The 19906-nt window shown below is 39.4% G+C and overlaps 1 protein-coding gene and 1 pseudogene across 7 annotated transcripts in view; one reads left to right on the forward strand and one right to left on the reverse strand.

Moving 5' to 3' along the window:
- LOC131758722 (RE1-silencing transcription factor-like) overlaps positions 1-19906 on the reverse strand; it is a 161613-nt gene that overhangs the window by 52132 nt on the left and 89575 nt on the right. The window lies entirely within an intron of this gene.
- Positions 10412-10703, forward strand: LOC131758732 (non-histone chromosomal protein HMG-14 pseudogene; annotated as a pseudogene).

Here is a 19906-nt window from a genome sequence, read left to right on the forward strand (position 1 = left end):
CCACCACAATGAGAAGCCCACGCACCGCAACGAAGAGTAGCCCCTGCTCACCACAACTAGAGAAAGCCCACACGCAGCAACAGACCCAACGCAGCCAAAAATAAATAAATAGATAAATTTATTTTTTTAAAAAAAGATGTAGAGACAGTACAAGTAGAAAACTTATACTACAGATGTACCTGAGACTTCTGGAAGAGATTTAGACTCTACAAACATTAATTATGTTCCTAGCAGGATCCTGATGATCTCGCCAAAGTGAAATCCAACAAAATTAGATGCCTAGGTACACACCACACTGTACTATGTTATAGAATTCTTAAGAGCAATACTTGAGGAAGCTTCTACTGAAGTGGAATGTGGGTTCTAGACCCTGACTGCCTGGGCTCAAATCCCAGCTGTCTCATTAACTAGCTCAATGACCTTGGGCAATTACTACAACTCTGTATCTCAGTTTCTTCATCTGTAAAATAGGGATAGTTAGTAGCGCCTGCTTCATAAGACGGCTGTAGAGATAATATCTCAAATAAAGACTGTGTCTGTGGGACTTCCCTGGTGATCCAGTGGTAGAAAATCTGTCTTCCAATGCAGGGGATGTGGGTTTGATCCCTGATCAGGGAACTAAGATCCCACATGCCGCGGGGCAACTAAGCCCGCATGCCACAACTACTGAGCTTGGCCGCCACAACTAGAGAGCCCACGTGCCGCAAACTACAGAGCCCACACGCTCTGGAGCCCACACACCACAACTAGAGTGAGAAAACCCACATGCCACAACTAGTGAGAAGCACCCATGCCACAGCGAAAAGCCTGCGTGCCGCAACAAAGATCCCACGTGCCGCAACTAAGACTTAACACAGCCAAAAAAAAAAAGACTGTGTCTGTCATCTAAGCTTGAAATTTCTCAGCTTGCACTTAACTGCCATGAGGGAGAGAGAGAGGCCAAGACAGAGATAAAGACTTGGCTAGGGCCCTGGTAGTCCAGGGGTTAAGACTCTGCGCTTCCACTTCAGGAGGCACCAGTTGGAGAACTAAGATCCCCTATGCCTCATGGCCAAAGGAAAAAAAAAAAAGAAAAAAAAACTTGGCTATGGAATTGTTGCAGATATCTAGGCACTTTCCCCAGTGGTGGCTTGTGTGTTGTTCTTAGCAAGAAAGGAGTGATAGTAAACCAATCTGACCAACTTCCTCCCTGTTTTAAACCTATCAGTGTTTCTCCACAGTAAAGCCCTCAAGTCCTGGTTTAAGATAGTTTTTATTCATATTCTTTTCATTCTTAATTGTCCCCTTATAAAAAGTTTTCCTCTATTAATCCATTTAGTCCCTGCTTTTGAGATCTCATTCCACTGAGTTTTAAGAATTCTGTAATCTAAAGTCTTGCTTCACAGAGTGTAGTCCATCAATGAGCAGCACTGTCATCACCTGAGAGCTTAGTCAAAATGCAGAATCTGAGGCCTGACCCAAATCTACTAATCAGAAATTGCATTTTGACAAGCTGTCCGTGCATATTAAAATTTAAGAGTCACTGTTACAAAAGAGGTAAAAAGGAACTTGGGAAGACTTCAGGGATCCAAGAATTTTTGCACTGAAGTAGGACAAATTAAAACTAAATCTACCATGGAAATGTTTTCCAAAATCAGATGTACAAGTTCAAAATAAAATTTGTGACGTTTTGTATACTCATTAAAGTGACTTGCTACAGCTGAATATTTACACTGTTTTTTAACTATTCAACTTTTTTCAGAGAGCTGGCCTTTCATACTGATAAGTAGGACTTAAATAATGACAATGGAAAGGACACATTCTTTATTTTAGACTCAGCCCTGGGACAAAGTCATCTCCAAGAACATGTGTCAGATAGAAGAGGTCAAATGGTTTCTTTTGTCATATTTTCTTTTTTTCCTTCCAGAATCAATGGTAGCCACTTTTAAAAATCTTTTCCTATTTCTAAAGAACTCATCTTTCACTGCTTGTAGACAACTTAGCATTCTCTATGACAGTTTTGTTCTTGTATTGTTCCACACAAGAATTTGATAATTTTTAAATGCCCTTTCTGTGAGCTTCTTGGTTTCAAGGAATTTTTTGTAACCACATCTACCTACAACTCTATTCATCCAGTTTGCATGTACATTTTATGTCATTTATTGGAAACAGTTTGTCAGTTTTAAATAGTTAGGAGTGGGCACAAAAAGACATTGAGAAGTTCATGATGATGAGCGTAGCATATACTACTTGGACCTATATGAAAAGTGATGAATTATAGAAGGCATAGTGGGCGCCCAAAGTACAGCTTTATCCAGTATGGCTGGCATCTTCCTTTATCTTACAGGAAATGGCCAAGAGTGGAAACTTGGAGCGTTAGGATCTGAAAAAGAAGCCCCTAGTCCTTGACTAATTGTTGAGGTGTGATGGGCTGGGGATCAGGACACCTATTAAACTGTTAAAAAGTTTATAATTAAGTACCTTCAATAGTCTTAAAATTTCAGTTATTTCCCCCAAATCAGGATGTATTTAAAGTGAGCGTTGGGCTTCCCTGGTGGCTCAGCGGTTGGGAGTCCGCCTGCCGGTGCAGGGGACACAGTTCGTGCCCTGGTCCGGGAGGATCCCACATGCCGCAGAGCAGCTGGGACTGTGAGCCATGGCCGCTGAGCCTGCGCATCCAGAGCCTGTGCTCTGCAACGGGAGAGGCCACAACAGTGAGAGGTCCGCGTACGGCAAAAAAAAAAAAAAAAAAAAAAAATTGGTAAAAGTGAGCATTTTGTTCCAATGTAACTAAAGTAACATATTGGATTAGACTATTTTATGCCTATCCCTGTGAATGCCACTGTCCTGGTGTCATTTACTGAGCATACTACTCCAAACAAGTCAGTAATCTGAATGCCATTTCCCCATTTTCTCAAAGCTCCTTGTAGTAGAAATAACATGATTTTAGAGTCTAGAGATCTGAGTTTAGATCCCAAGAGAGCTTCATTTTTTTCTCTATAAATTGGGACTCTTAAATGTTCTAGGACTAAGATGGATTTATACAATTTGTGCCCTGTAATCATGAACCAATAAATGTTAGTTCCTTTCTCTGGCACTGTCTAGAATGTCTTAATCCTTAAAGAAATATTGCTAGGTGTAGAAGGCAGAAATGGTTTATGGAAGAGAGCCCCTAGGGCACTGTTATCACCCTAGCAAGGATCTCCTCTTTTCTCTACCTGCCCTTGGAATTCCCCAGCTACAGTCTTGCAATGTTAAGAATCACTTCGCCCACAGCAGAGGCAGCTTGTGAATCCAGTGGAGATCTGAGATGAAAATGCCACCCCAAGCCATGTGACGATGATCATACATTTTAGAAAGGAACATTATATAAGCAAACCCTTGAAAGTTCCCTTTGCTCTCAGTATAGCTTTCAGCAGTGCCTGCAGCCTCTGGCACCATGTATACTGCCTTTAACGAGGCAACAGTCTCCATTGTTGTGGGCAGCCTCCCAGAGTAACTGACAGTGGCAGGGGTTAGGAGAAGGAGGAAGGCCACAGAACAAACATCAAAGGCAATTATCGCAAAACCCAGCTTGTTGTGAATGGAAGCAGTCACTAAGAATGTCATTTTGGAAATAAATTCCTTGGATAGATTAAAAATTTTGATAGTCACCAAAGTAAAAATGTTACCCCAGAGTTTTGACCAAAAGCATACTAGCATCTGCTTCCTGGGGTTGAGTGTTTCCTGATTTGCAAATACACTCCTTCCTGGTACCTAAAAAGCTGTTTGATTATATTTCCAAAGTACTGACATCTGTTTTCCATTCCACAGTAAGTTCATACATTCCTTCCTGCCAGCTTGCAGTAAATAGTCGAGCAGTACCTACTACGAGCAAAGCTTTGCTTCAAGGTAATTTGAAAATCTGATAGAGGTGGGCAGGGGAGCACATTAATTCAAACCAGAGCTCTTACACAAATTATCACCCTGCCAATTATTTTTGTCAGTAATGGCTCCAGGCCACTAGGAAAAATTCTTCTTCAGGTAGACATAAAATCTGATAGATCTGAAGTTTGGAAGGCCCCAGAGAATTCAGCTCCCCTTATTTTCCTTGCTCTTAATATTGGGAAATAGATCCGAAATTCAATTGGTCTCTTTTTTAGTATTTTATATGCTTATATTTTAGTGAATATACTTCTCAACTTCCTTTTCTTGGTAGTACTCCTACATATGCCCAAAACTGAGATCCCTACACCTTACTATTTTGCAACTCCCATTTTTTATTTAACAACATATTCTAAATATCTTTTCATATCAATAAAATTTGTATTTTTTCTTTAAATAACATGTCACTAGCTAAAATTAAACTTACTGTTATATTCCTATCTATCCTCTCCTTATTTATATTGATTGTCATGTTCTCCCACCATAATTTAAGCTCCAGAATGCAGAGAATTTGTTTTCTGTGTTCTCCATGTCTGAAACAATGCCTGGCACATGGTCTGAACTTCAGTTATTATTAAATGAATGATTGAATAAATAACAAAAATATCTTACTTTAAATGTTAAGATATAACTACTATTTTGGGACTTCCCTGGTGGTGCAGCGGTTAAGAATCTGCCTGCCAATGCAGGGGACATGGGTTCGAGCCCTAGTCCAGGAAGATCCCACATGCTGTGGAGCAACTAAGCCCGTGCACCACAACTAAGGCACGCAACTGAGGCTGCGCTCTAAAGCCTGTGAGACACAAATACTGAGCCTGCAGGCCACAACTAATGAACACTGTGTGCCTAGAGCCCGTGTTCTTCAACAAGAGAAGCAACTAGAGAAAGCCCATGCACAGAAACAAAGACCCAGTGAGCCAAAAATAAATAAATTTATTTATTTAAAAAAAAACATGTAAGTACTGTTTTACTTTTCTGAACCTGCAGTTTACTCAATTTTAAAATAACTGTAGGGGGGCTTCCCTGGTGGCGCAGTGGTTGAGAATCCACCTGCGGATGCAAGGGACACGGGTTCGTTCCCCGGTTCGGGAAGATCCCACATGCCGCGGAGCGGCTGGGCCCGTGAGCCATGGCCACTGGGCCTGTGCTTCCGGAGCCTGTGCTCCGCAACGGGAGAGGCCACAGCAGTGAGAGGACTGCGTACTGCAAAATAAATAAATAAATAAATAAATAACTATAGGGACTTCCCTGGTGGTCCAGTGGTTAAGACTCCACACTCCCAATTCAGGGGGCCCAGGTTTGATTCCTGGTTGGGGAACTAAGATCCCACATACTGCAGCTGAACCTGCATACCACAACTAGAGAGCCCTCACGCTGCAACTACTGAACCCACATGCTCTAGAGCCCACATGCCGCAACTAGAGACCACGCGCCACAACAGAGACCCTGTGAAGCCAAAAAAACCCAAACAAAACAACCCTTTAAAAAAATAATAACCGTAGAAGAGAAACCATTGAAAAAATGAAGACAACCTACTGAATGAGAGAAATATTTGCAAATGACATGACCAATAAGAGATTAATATCCAAAATATATAAACAGCTCATATAACTTAATATTTTTTTAAAAACCTGATCAAAAATGGGCAGAAGACCATATTTTTCCAAAGAAGATATACACAGGGCCTTCCCTGGTGGTGGAGTGGTTAAGAATCCACCTGCTAATGCAGGCGACACAGGTTCGAGCCCTGGTCTGGGAAGATCCCACATGCTGCAGAGCAACTAAGCCCATGCACCACAACTACTGAACCTGCACTCTAGAGCCCTCGTGCCACAACTACTGAAGCCCGTGTGCCTACAGCCCATGCTCTGCAACAAAAGAAGCCACCACAATGAGTAGCCCATGCACCGCAACAAAGAGTAGCCCCTGCTCACTGCAACTAGAGGAAGCCCGCGTGCAGCAACGAAAACCCAACACAGCCAAAAATAAATAAATAAAATAAATAAATTTTTTAAAAAAGAAGATATACACAAACGTGATAATAATCACAACTGCAGAAGTTCTCTGCAAGTAGTAAAGGGTCTGATCCCCACATTGGGCTCCCAATGTGGGGATCAGACCAGGGCCCTGTGTTACAGGACACCAGTCTAAGTGTCCTATACCAGAAGATGAGCCCCCAGAATACCTGGCTTTGAAGACCTCACAGCTAGCCATACATATTCAAAGTGATGAAAGGAAAAAAAACCCACAACCAAGAATATTCAACTCACAAAGGCTATAATTCAGATCTGAAGGAGCAATAAAGAATTATAGACAAGCAAAAGCTAAAAGAGTTCAGCGCCACTAAACTGGCTTTACAAGAAATGTTAAAGGGACTTTTCTAAGTGGAAAAGAAAAGACCACAGCTATAAAAATTAAAACTATAAAAGGGAAAAGGCAAATACACAGTAAAGGTAGTAGATCAAACACCTACAAAGATAGTAGGAAGGTTAAAAGACAAAAATAGTAAAGTCATCCATATCCCCAATAATTAGTTAAGGGATACACAAAACAAAAAGAAGTAAAATATGAAGTTAAAAATATCAAATATGTGTTGGGGGGGAGTAAAAATGCAGCGTTGTTAGAATGCATCTGAATGTAAGAGATCATCAATTTTTATTTATTTATTTATTTATTTGCCACACCATGCAGCTTGCGGGATCTTATTTCTTATTTCCCCAACCAGGGATCAAACCCAGGGCCCTGGCAGTGAGAGCATCAAGTCCTAACCACTGGACTGCCAGGGAATTCCGGAGATCATCAACTTTAAATATATGTATATTTAAAATATAATATTACCACAAACCAAAAATTTATAATAGATACACACAAAAAGATAAAGGAATCCAAAATAACACTAAAGACAGTCATCAAAACATAAGAGAAGAGAGCAAAAGAAGAGGAAAAAAAACAGGAAGACTGGTTCAAGATGGCAGAGTAGAAGGACATGCTCTCACTCCCTCTTTCGAGAACACCGGAATCACAACTAACTGCTGAACAATCATCGACAGGAAGACACTGGAACTCACCAAAAAAGATACCCACATGCAAAGACAAAGGAGAAGCTGAAATGAGATGGTAGGAGGGGCGCTATCACAATAAAATCAAATCCCATAACCGCTGGGTGGGTGAGTCACAAACTGGAGAACACTTATACCACAGAAGTCCAGCCACTGGAGTGAAGGTTCTGAGCTACACATCAGGCTTCCCAACCTGGGGATCTGGCAATGGGAGGAGGAATTCCTAGAGAATCAGACTTTGAAGCTTAGTGGGATTTGACTGCAGGACTTCAGCAGCACTGGGGGAAACAGAGACTCCACTCTTGGAGGGCACACACAAAGTAGTGTGCACATCAGAACACAGAGGAAGGAGCAGTGACCCCATAGGAGACTGAACCAGACCTACCTGCTAGTGTTGGAGGGTCTCCTGCAGAGGCAGGGGGCAGCTGTGGCTCACCAAGGGAGAAGGACACTGGCAGCAGAAGTTCTGGGAAGTACTCCTTGGTGTGAGCCCTACCAGAGTCCGCCATTAGCCCCACCAAAGAGCCTGGGTAGGTTCCAGTGTTGGGTTGCCTCAGGCCAAACAACCAACAGGGAGGGAACCCAGCCCCACCTATCAGCAGAAAAGCAGATTAAAGTTTTACTGAGCTCTGCCCACCAGAGCAACAGCCAGCTCTACCCACCACCAGTCCCTCCCATCAGGAAACTTCCACAAACCTCTTAGATAGCCTCATCCACCAGAGGGCAGACAGCAGAAGCAAGAATAACTACAATCATGCAGCCTGTGGAATGAAACCACATTACAGAAAGATAGACAAGATGAAAAGGCTCTGTACCAGATGAAGGAACAAGATAAAACCCCACAAAAACAACTAAATGAAATGGAGATAGGCAATCTTCCAGAAAAAGAATTCAGAATAATGACAGTGAAGATGATCCAGGACCTCAGAAAAAGAATGGAGGCAAAGATAGAGAAGATGCAAGAAATGTTTAACAAAGATCTAGAAGAATTAAAGAACAAACGGAGATGAACAGTACAATAACTGAAATGAAAAATACGCTAGAAGGAATCAATAGCAGAATAACTGAGGCAGAAGAACGGATAAGTGACCTGGAAGACAGAATAGTGGAATTCATTGCTGCAGAACAGAATAAATAAAAAAGAATAAAAAGAAATGAAGACAGCCTAAGAGACCTCTGGAACAACATTAAATGCAACAACCATTCACATTATAGGGGTCCCAGAATGAGAAGAGAGAGAGAAAGGATCCAAGAAAATATCTGAAGAGATTATAGTCAAAAACTTCCCTAACATGGGAAAGGAAATAGCCACCCAAGTCCAGGAAGCACAGAGAGTCCCATACAGGATAAACCCAAGGAGAAACATGCCGAGACACATAGTAAGCAAATTGGCAAAAATTAAAGACAAAGAAAAATTATGGAAAGCAGCAAGGGAAAAAGAACAAATAACATACAAGGGAACTCCCATAAGGTTAACAGCTGATTTCTCAGCAGAAACTCTACAAGCCAGAAGGAAGTGGCATGATATACTAAAAGTGATGAAAGGGAAGCACCTACAACCAAGATTACTCTACCTGGCAAGGATTTCATTCAGATTCAATGGAGAAATCAAAAGCTTTACAGACAAGCAAAAGCTAAGAGAATTCAGCAACACCAAACCACCTCTACAACAAATGCTAAAGGAACTTCTCTAAGTAGGAAACACAAGAGAAGAAAAGGACCTACAAAAACAAACCTAAAACAATTAAGAAAATGGTCATAGGAACATACATATTGATAATTACCTTAAAAGTGAATGGATTAAATGCTCCAACCAAAAGACACAGGCTTGCTAAATGGATACAAAAACAAGACCCATATATATGCTGTCTACAAGAGATCCATTTCAGACCTAGGGACACATACAGACCAAAAGTGAGGGGATGGAAAAAGATATTCCATGCAAATGGAAATCAAAAGAAAGCTGGAGTAGCAACACTCATACCAGATAAAATAGACTTTAAAATAAAGAATGTTACAAGAGACAAGGAAGGACACTACATAATGATCAAAGGATCAACCCAAGAAGAAGATATAACAATTATAAATATAGGTGCACCCAACACAGGAGCACCTCAATACACAAGGCAACTGCTAACAGCTATAAAAGAGAAAATTGACAGTAACACAATAATAGTGGGGGACTTTAACACCTCACTTACACCAATGGACAGATCATCCAAACAGAAAATTAATAAGGAAACACAAACTTCAAATGACACAATAGACCAGATAGATTTAACTGATATTTATAGGACATTCCATCCCCAAACAGCAGATTACACTTTCTTCTCAAGTGTGCATGGAACATTCTCCAGGATAGATCACATCTTGGGTCACAAATCAAGCCTCAGTAAATTTAAGCAAATTGAAATCATATCAAGCATCATTTCTGATCACAACGCTATGAGATCAGAAATCTATTACAGGGGGCTTCCCTGGTGGCGCAGTGGTTGAGAATCCGCCTGCCGATGCAGGAGACACGGGTTCGTGCCCTGGTCCGGGAAGATCCCACATGCCGCGGAGCAACTAAGCCCGTGAGCCGTGGCCGCTAGGCCTGTGCGTCCGGAGCCTGTGCTCCGCAACGGGAGAGGCCACAGCAGTGAGAGGCCCGCATACCGAAAAAAAAAAAAAAAAAAAGAAATCTATTACAGGGAAAAAGAGTAAAAGACACAAACACATGGAGGCTAAAAAATACGTTACTAAATAACCAAGAGATCACTGAAGAAATCAAAGAGGAAATTAAAAAATACCTAGATACAAATGATAATGAAAACACGATGATCCAAAACCTATGGGATGCAGCAAAAGCAGTTCTAAGAGGGAAGTTTATAGCTATTCAAGCCTACCTCAAGAAACAAGAAAAATCTGAAATAATCTAACCTTACACCTACAGGAACTAGAGAAAGAAGAAGAAACAAAACCCAAAGTTAGTAGAAGGAAAAAAATCATAAAGATCAGAGCAGAAATAAATGAAATAGAAACAAAGAAAACAATAGCAAAGATCAATAAAACTAAAAGCTGGTTCTTTGAAAAGATAAACAAAACTGATAAACCATTAGCCAGACTCATCAAGAAAAAGAGGGAGAGGACTCAAATCAATAAAATTAGAAATGAAAAAGGAGAAGTTACAACAGACACCACAGAAATACAAAGCATCCTAAAAGACTACTACAAGCAACTCTATGCCAATAAAACGGACAACCTGGAAAAAATGGACAAATTCTTAGAAAGGTATAACCTTACAAGACTGAACCAGGAAGAAATAGAAAACATGAACAGACCAATCACAATTAATGAAATTGAAACTTTGATTAAAAATCTTCCAACAAGAGGCAGCCCAGCTTCGTGAAGGCTCTCAGCGCGCCGCGGCCCACAGGCATCCGGCACACGCCCATCCCACTGCCACGATGCCCAAGAAGAAGGTTAGCTCCACCGAGGGGGCGGCGAAGGAGGAGCCCAAGAGGAGATCAGGAAGGTTGACAGCTAAACCGGCTCCTGCAAAAGTGGAAATGAAGCCAAAAAAGGCGGCAGGAAAGGATAAATCTTCCGACAAAAAAGGCAAACAAAAGGGAAAAGAGGCTGAAGTGGCTAACCAAGAGACTAAAGAAGACTTACTTGCAGAAAATGGAGAAACTAAAAATGAGGAGAGCCCAGCTTCTGATGAAGCAGGAGAGAAAGAAGCCAAGTCTGATTAATATCACACACTGCTCCTATCAATGGTCCCTGTTTCCCTTCTTGTACAATGCAGAGGAATATTTTTATCAACTATTTTGTAAACGCAAGTTTTTTAGTAGCTCTAGAAACATATTTTAAAAGGAAGGAATCCCACCTCATCCCATTTTTTAAGTGTAAATGCTTTTTTTTAAGAGGTGAAATAATTTGCTGGTGGTTTATTTTTTGGTACAACCAGAAAATAGTGGGATATTGAATGTGGGAGGCTTTGATTGTCTTGGGTGTCAGCTTAACATTCCACAGATGTAGGGTAGCTTTTATATTCTATAATTCAAAGCATACTAAATGGCAGTTTGGAGTCAGTTGTGCATTTAATGTCTTAAACACTTTAAATTACTTCTCTTCCCACGTTGTTTTTGGTAGAATTGTTTCCTAAAGCAAACCATTCACCCCTTGATTTTGGCTCTCCTGGGCAGAATTTTGTGCACTCTGTAACGTCTTTGGTCATGGTAGTCCAGTTCTTCTAGTAACTGTTAATGTGCTGTGAACAAATTGACAATTTGAGTATGTGGTGTATATGATATTAAATTGTGAATTAGTAGGACTTACGATGTAACAGCATATCAATATTTGAAGATATTGGTACTTGATATCCTGTGAAGGAAAATTTGCCCAAGATTTTAACCTGGAAAGTCACTGGAATAACTGTTCAGAAAAGAATCACAACTACATGATTTTTTAGGTTTTTGGTACGTATGTTGAGAATTGTGTACAAATTGAAATGTCTGTGTACTGATCCTCAAAACAACCAATAAAATCTCAATTATGAAAGAAAAAAAAATCTTCCAACAAACAAAAGTCCAGGACCAGATGGCTTCACAGGTGAATTCTATCAAACATTTAGAGAAGAGCTAACACCCATCCTTCTCAAACTCTTCCAAAAAACTGCAGAGGAAGGAACACTCCCAAACTCATTCTATGAGGCCACCATCACCCTGACAGCAAAACCAGACAAAGATACTACAAAAAAAGAAAATTACAGACCAATATCACTGATACATATAGATGCAAAAATCCTCAACAAAATACTAGCAAATAGAATCCAATAACACATGAAAAGGATCATACACATGATCAAGTGGGATTTATCCCAGAGATGCAAGGATTCTTCAATATACAGAAATCAATGTGATACACCATATTAACAAACTGAAGAAGAAAAACCATATGATCATCTCAATAGATGCAGAAAAAGCTTTTGACAAAATTCAACACCCATTTATGATAAAAAAACTCTCCAGAAGGTGGGCATAGAGGGAACCTACTTCAACATAATAAAGGCCATATAAGACAAACCCACAGCAAACATCATTCTCAATGGCAAAAAACTGAAAGCATTTCCTTTAAGATCAGGAACAAGACAAGGGTGTCCACTCTCACCACTATTATTCAACATAGTTTTGGAAGTCCTAGCCATGGCAATCAGAGAAGAAAAAGAAATAAAAGAATACAAATTGGAAAAGAAGAAGTAAAACTGTCACTGTTGGCAGATGACATGATACTATACATAGAGAATCCTAAAGATGCCACCAGTAAACTACTAGAGCTAATCAATGAATTTGGCAATGTTGCAGGATACAAAATTAATGTACAAGGCTTCTCTGGTGGCACAGTGGTTGAGAGTCTGCCTGTCGATGCAGGGGACACGGGTTCGTGCCCCAGTTGGGGAAGATCCCACATGCCGCCGAGCAGCTGGGCCCATGAGCCATGGTCGCTAAGCCTGCATGTCCGGAGCCTGTGCTCCTTAACAGGAGAGGCCACAACAGTGAGAGGCCAGCATATTGAAATAAAAAAAAAAATTTAATGTACAGAAATCTCTTGCATTCCTATACACTAACGATGAAAAATCTGAAAGAGAAATTAAGGAAACACTCCCATTTACCACTGCAACAAAAAGAATAAAATACCTAGGAATAAACCTACCTAGGGAGACAAAATGCCTGTATGCAGAAAACTATAAGACACTGATGAAAGAAATTAAAGATGATACCAACAGATGGATAGATATACCATGTTCTTGGATTGGAAGAATCAATATCGTGAAAATGACTATACTACCCAAAGCAATCTACAGATTCAATGCAATCCCTATTAAATTACCAATGGCATTTTTTACGGAACTAGAACAAAAAGTCTTAAAATTTGTATGGAGGCACAAAAGACCCTGAATAGCCAAAGCAGTCTTGAGGGAAAAAAACGGAGCTGGAAGGATCAGACTCCCTGACTTCAGACTATATTACAAAGCCACAGTAATCAAGACAATATGGTACTAGAACAAAAACAGAAATATAGACCAATGGAACAGGATAGAAAGGCCAGAGATAAACCCATGCACCTTTGGTCAACTAATCTATGACAAAGGAGGCAAGGATATACAATGGAGAAAAGACAGTCTCTTCAATAAGTGGTGCTCAGAAAACTGGACAGCTACATGTAAAAGAATGAAATTAGAACACTCCCTAACACCATACACAAAAATAAACTCAAAATGGATTCAAGACCTAAATGTAAAACCGGGCACTATAATACTCTTAGAGGAAAACATAGGAAGAACACTCTTTGACATAAATCACAGCAAGATGTGTTTTGATCCATCTCCTAGAGTAATGGAAATAAAAACAAAAATAAACAAATGGGACATAATCAAACTTAAAAGCTTTGAACAGCAAAGGAAACCATAAACAAGACCAAAAGACAGCCCTCAGATGGGAGAAAATATTTGCAATGAATCACCAGACAAAGGATTAATCTCCAAAATATATAAACAGCTCATGCAGCTCAATATTAAAAAAACAAACAACCCAATCCCAAAATGGGCAGAAGACCTAAAGAGACATTTCCCCAAAGATGACATACAGATGGCCAAGCAGCACATGAAAAGCAGCTCAACATCATTAATTATTAGAGAAATGCAAATCAAAACTACAATGAGGTATCACCTTACACCAGTTAGAATAGGCATCATCAGAAAATCTACAAACAACAAATCCTGGAGAGGGTGTGGAGAAAAGGGAACCCTCCTGCACTGTTGGTGGGTATGTAAATTGATACAGCCACTATGGAGAACAGTTTGGAGTTTCCTTAAAGAACTAAAAATAGAATTACCATATGACCCAGCAATCCCACTACTGGGCATATACTCAGAGAAAACCATAATTCAAAAAGACACATGCACCCCAATGTTCATTGCAGCACTATTTACAATAGCCAGGTCATGGAATGAAACTAAATGCCCAACAACAGATGAATGGATAAAGAAGATGTGGTACATATATACAATGGAATTTACTCAGCCATAAAAAGGAACGAAAATGGGTCATTTGTAGAGACTGGATGGATCGAGAGAACACAAAAAAAGAAAATTACAGGCTAATATCACCAATGAATATAAATGCAAAAATTCTCAACAAAATATTAGCAAACTGATTTCAACAATACATGAAAAGGATCACAGAACATGTTTTTAAACATGTACAATCGTAAGCCTAAGTATTTAAATTTAATTATTTAATTATTTATTTTTTGGCTGTGTTGGGTCTTCGTTTCTATGCGAGGGCTTTCGCTAGTTGTGGCAAGCGGGGGCCACTCTTCATCGCGGTGCGCAGGCCTCTCACTGTCGCAGCCTCTCTTGTTGCAGAGCACAGGCTCCAGACGTGCAGGCTCAGTAGTTGTGCCTCATGGGCCCAGTTGCTCTGCGGCATGTGGGATCTTCCCAGACCAGGGTTTGAACCCATATCCCCTGCATTGGCAGGCAGATTCTCCACCACTGAGCCACCAGGGAAGCCCCATTTTTTTTTTTTTAATTAAAGTATAGTTGATTTACAATGTTGTGTTAATTTCTGGTGTACAGCAAAGTGATTCAGTTATATACATACATATATATATATATATATATATATATATATATATATACACACACACACACATACACACACATTCTTTTTCATATTCTTTACCATTATGGTTTATTACAGGGTATTGAATATAATTGCCTGTGCTATAGAGTAGGACCTTGTTTATCTCTTTTATATACAGTAGTTTATATCTGCTAATCCCAAACTCCTCATTTATTCCTCCACCACCTCCTTTCCCATTTGGTTACCGTAAGTTTGTTTTCTATGTCTGTGAGTCTGTTTCTGTTTTGTAAATAATTTCATTTGTGTCATATTTTAGATCCCACATATAAGTGATATCATATGGTATTTGTCTTCTCATTCGTCCATTGGTATGATTTGTTGCAGAGAATGTTTTGTCTATATTCTCTTCTAGGAGTCTTATGATGTCATGGCTTATATTTAATTGTTTAAGCCATTATGAGTTTATTTTTTGTATGGTTTGAGGATTTCTTCTAACTTCATTTATTTACATGCAGCTGTTCAGCTTTCCCAACATCACTTGCTGACAAGACCATCTTTTCTCCATTGTATATGCTTGCTCCTTTGTCAAAGAGCAATTGACCATAGGTGTGTGGGTTTATTTCTGGGCTCTGTATTCTCTTCCATTGATCCATATGTCTGTTTTGGGGCCAATACCACACTGTTTTGATTACTGTAGCTTTGTAGTATTGTCTGAAGTCTGGGAGGGCTATGCTTCCAGCTTTTTCTGTTTCCTCAGGATTTCTTTGGCAATTCTGGGTCTTTTATGGTCTGATATAAATTTTAGGATTATCACCTTTTTTTTAAATACAAAAAAGTAAACATACCATTTGAATTGTCAAAAAACTAACAGAATTCATCAAAGAATTCAGTAAAGTTGCAGGATACAAAATCAATAATATAGAAACTTGTTGCATCTCTATATCCTAACAACAAGCTATCAGAAATAGAAATTAAGAAAACAATCCCAGGCTTCCCTGGTGGTGCAGTGGTTGAGAGTCCGCCTGCCGATGCAGAGGACACAGGTTCGTGCCCCGGTCCAGGAAGATCCCACATGCCGCAGAGTGGCTGGGCCCATGAGCCTGTGCTCTGCAACGGGAGAGGCCACAGCAGTGAGAGGCCTGCATACCACAAAAAAAAAAAAAAAAAAAAAATCCCATTTACAATTGCATCGTAAGGAAAAAAGTACCTAGGAATAAATCTACCCAAGCAGGTAAAGACCTATATTTGGAAAACTATAAAACATTGATGTGAAGGACTCTCACCTTCTGATATGGCCTACACTCTGTCTGTGAAGTGTGTTTCTCCCAGTGCCACTCTTGCCTTTTGAGATGGACTGTATTCTGTCTATGGAATATGTATCTCTCTAAATAAATCACTTCTTATCTATCACTTTGCCCCTCACTGACTTCCTTCTGTACTGAGACATAAAGAAGCTGAGCTTCATTAAGCCCTGAGACCAGCTGGTGAGCCACAAAGGGACAGCAATAAGCTAGACCAACTCCTGCTCATCGTTGACACTGTGGGAGACACCTTCTGCAGCATTTCTTTGTGACGATTTTCTGGGCACTAACACCTGGCTGGGAGACTACCTTGGAAGGGATAGCACCTAAAATCGAACTAAGGCCCCCATCCAGGTGGAGGATGGTAACTTCAGGCTGAGCACAAGATTCCTGGAACACTGCCCTTTTACCTCACCACCAACCAATCAGAAGAAATTCATACACTCTACAGCTCTCATCCCAAATTTTGCCTATTAAAAACTTCTCCCTGTAAACCACTGCGGAGTTCAGGGTTTTTGAGCATGAGCCACCCATTCTCCTTGCTTGGCCCTGCAATAAGCCTTTCTCTCCTCCGAAAAAATAAGGAAACTGAAGATGACACAAACAAATAAAAAGATATACCATCCTCATGGACTGGAAGAATTAATATTGTTAAAATGACCATACTACCCAAGGCAATCTACAGATTCAGTGCAATCCCTATGAAAATACTAATGGCATTTTTCCAGAGCTAGATAGAACAACTAATTCTAAAATTTGTATGGAAATACCAAAGACTCCAAATAGTGAAAACAATCTTGAGAAAAAAGAACAAAGCTGTAAGTATTACACTCCCTGAATTCAAACTATACTACAAAGCTTAGCAATCAAAAAGTATGGTACTAGCATGAAAACAGACATATAGATAAATGGAACAGAATAGAGAGCCCAGAAATGAACCCTCACTTATATGGTCAATTAACCTATGACAAAGGAGCCAAGAATATACAATGGGGAAAAGACAGCCTCCTCAATAAATGGTGTTGTGAAAACTAGACAGCTACATTCAAAAGAATCAAAGTGGACTACTTTCTCATACCAAATACAAAAATAAACTCAAAATGGATTAAAGATTTAAATGTAAGACCCCAAACCATAAAACTCCTAGAAGAAAACACAGGCAGTTCACTCTTTGACACTGGTCTCAGCAATAATTTTTTGCTGTGTCTCCTCAGGCAAGGGAATCAAAAGCAAAAACAAACAAATGGAACTACATTCATCTAAAAAGCTTTAGATAGCAAAGGAAACTATCAACAAAACAGAAAGGCTGTCTACTGAATGGGAGACGATATTTCCAAACAATATACCTGATAAGGCGTTAATACGCAAAATATACAAAGAACCCATAAAACTCAACATCAAAAAAGCAAACAACCTGATTTAAAATTGTCAGAGGACCTGAATAGATATTTCTCCAAAGAAGACATACAGATTGACAACAGATACATGAAAACATGTTCAATATCACTAACCATCAGGGAAATGCACATCAAAACCACAATGAGATATCACCTCATACCTGTCAGAATGTCTATTATCAAAAAGACAACAAATAAGTGTTTACTAGGATGAGGAGGAAAGGGAACCCTGGTCCACTGCTGGTAGGATAGTAAATCGGTACAGCCATTATGGAAAATGGTATGGGGAATTCCTAAAAAAAAATTAAAAACAGATCTACCCTATGACCCAGCAATTCTACTTTTGTGTATTTTTCCAAGTAAAACAAAAACACTAATTCATAAAGATATATGTACCCTTATGGTCATCGCAGCACTACTTACAATAGCCAAGACATAGAAGTAACCTAAGTTTCCATCAAAAGATGAACTGATAAAGAAGATGTGGTATAACAAAATGTAAATTACTCAACAATAAAAAAGCATGAAATTCTGCCATTTGTAACAACATGGATGGACCTAGAGGGCATTATGCTTAGTGAAATAAATCAGACATATTCTACATTATCACTTATATTGGAATCTATAAAACAAAACAAATGAATAAAAATAACAAAACAGAAACAGATTCATAGATACAGAGAACAAACCGGTAGTTTCCAGGGGCACGTATGTAGGTGGTTCAGTGAAATGGGTGAGAGAGATTAAGCGGTACAAACTTCCAATTACAAAATAAATTGAGTTATGGGGATGAAATGAAAAGCATGAGGAATATAGTCAATAACATTAAAATAACTTTGTATGGTGACAGATGCTAACCAGACTTGTCATGTTATTCATTTTATAGTGTATAGAAATATCAAATCACTATGTTGTACACTGGAACTTATAGTGTTGTAGGTCAATTATACTTCAATAAAAAATAATAAAATTTTTATAAAATCCATGTCTTTACTGACATTTATGTTAAGTTTTGAGAAGAATAGATGATATATGTATGATCATTTAGCTATGTTTAACCTTTTTGCTTTTATTATGAGGATAGTTCAATCAACTGAAAATTAAGTACAAGGGTAAGGTTTATAAATTGTATTTAAAATTCAAATCTTTTAAAATATTCTGTTCAATAAAACATAATTAAAATCAAAATAGTAAAAATTTTAAAATTTTAAAATTAAAAAAGAACTCATGGTAAATCTTCCCATGACTGAAATTCAAGGAATCTTCCTGTTCGGGCAGTTTTCTTCCAAGTAGTGATTCAGGGATCCAGGCTCCTTCTGTATTAAAAATGTGGCTCCCAAGGTTGCCCTGGGAGTCATCTCCCTTCCCATCAGCTGGGAGGGTTCAAGGGCATAGAGGATAACGGAAGGAAGTTTTAATGGGCCAGGCCTGGAGGTGCTACATATCACTTTTGACCACATGCCACTTGGCATACCTAAGTGTAAGGGAGGTGTGGAAATATAGTTCAGGTGTGTGACTAGGAGGAGAAGAAAGCGGGTTTGGTAAACAACTAGCCAATCCCTGCCACTGTAGTTAAATAAGTCGGTCCCTGTTAGATATCTATAAATAAAGAGTTCAGAGTAAGATCATTCACTCCTGTATATTTGTTTATAAAATCTGGAAACTATTTGTTTCAGAGAATTTCCAAAGTCTCCAGCTATGACAAAACCATTCCCTATTCTTGTGAGCTGCCTTTTATTTCTCCAAGGAAAGAAAGGAAAAACTTGATTTTTACAAAAATCCATTTGTATTTAAACTGCTTTGCAATTTTACCAAACCCACTTCCTTCTTCTCCTAGACACACAACTAATAAAATGTTTGCATAAAAGCTGTAGTTTTGACTTGATTACAAAACCTGCCAGAGTTGCCCCCAAAGGTGTGGATTTCCACACAGCGCGGCTGTCAACACTGCAAAATGCATTTCTGAGGGTCTGAAATCTTACCATGTAGAAAGGAATGAATTTTTCAAAATTTCCAAATTCTAAGATAGGCCTAGATGAAGCCTGGTGTTTCCACTCAGATTGTCTTACCATTTATGTTTGTTTTCTAATTTAATACTGTTAAGACTATAAGCTCCAGAAGGAGTTTTAGTCCATTGGTGAGAGGGGTAGAAAGGTGATAATAGGAAAAAGTAACATTTACTGAGGCTAATTTGTCAGGACTGAGCTAGGCACTGTGCCCATACACCTGACTTCCTTTAATCCTCACATCACACTGCAAGGAAGGTAGTGTGATCCCAGTTTTATAGGTGAGGACCCTTTGTCTCTGGGAGGCTAACTAGCTCACCTGTGGTTCCAAGCCAGCAAAGGACAAAGCTTGGATGTGAGCTGAGGTGTGTCTGTCACCAAAGCCCACACTTTTGACTAGAGCAGACTGGGAAAAAGAATGAAAATGAAGAACTTGGGAAATGAGCTAGAGACCAACACTAAGGAGCTTTGGAATTTGATTCCTCAGTCTTTTCTTTCCTAAGAAATCCCTGGAGGTGATTAATTTCTTTGTATTTCTGTTAGCCACTAGCTCTATAGAAAGACTGAAAGCACATGCAAGGTTAGAACTTCAGATCCTAGTACCAGCTC

Source organism: Kogia breviceps, chromosome 6, assembly GCF_026419965.1.
Source record: "Kogia breviceps isolate mKogBre1 chromosome 6, mKogBre1 haplotype 1, whole genome shotgun sequence".
Lineage (NCBI taxonomy): Eukaryota > Metazoa > Chordata > Mammalia > Artiodactyla > Physeteridae > Kogia > Kogia breviceps.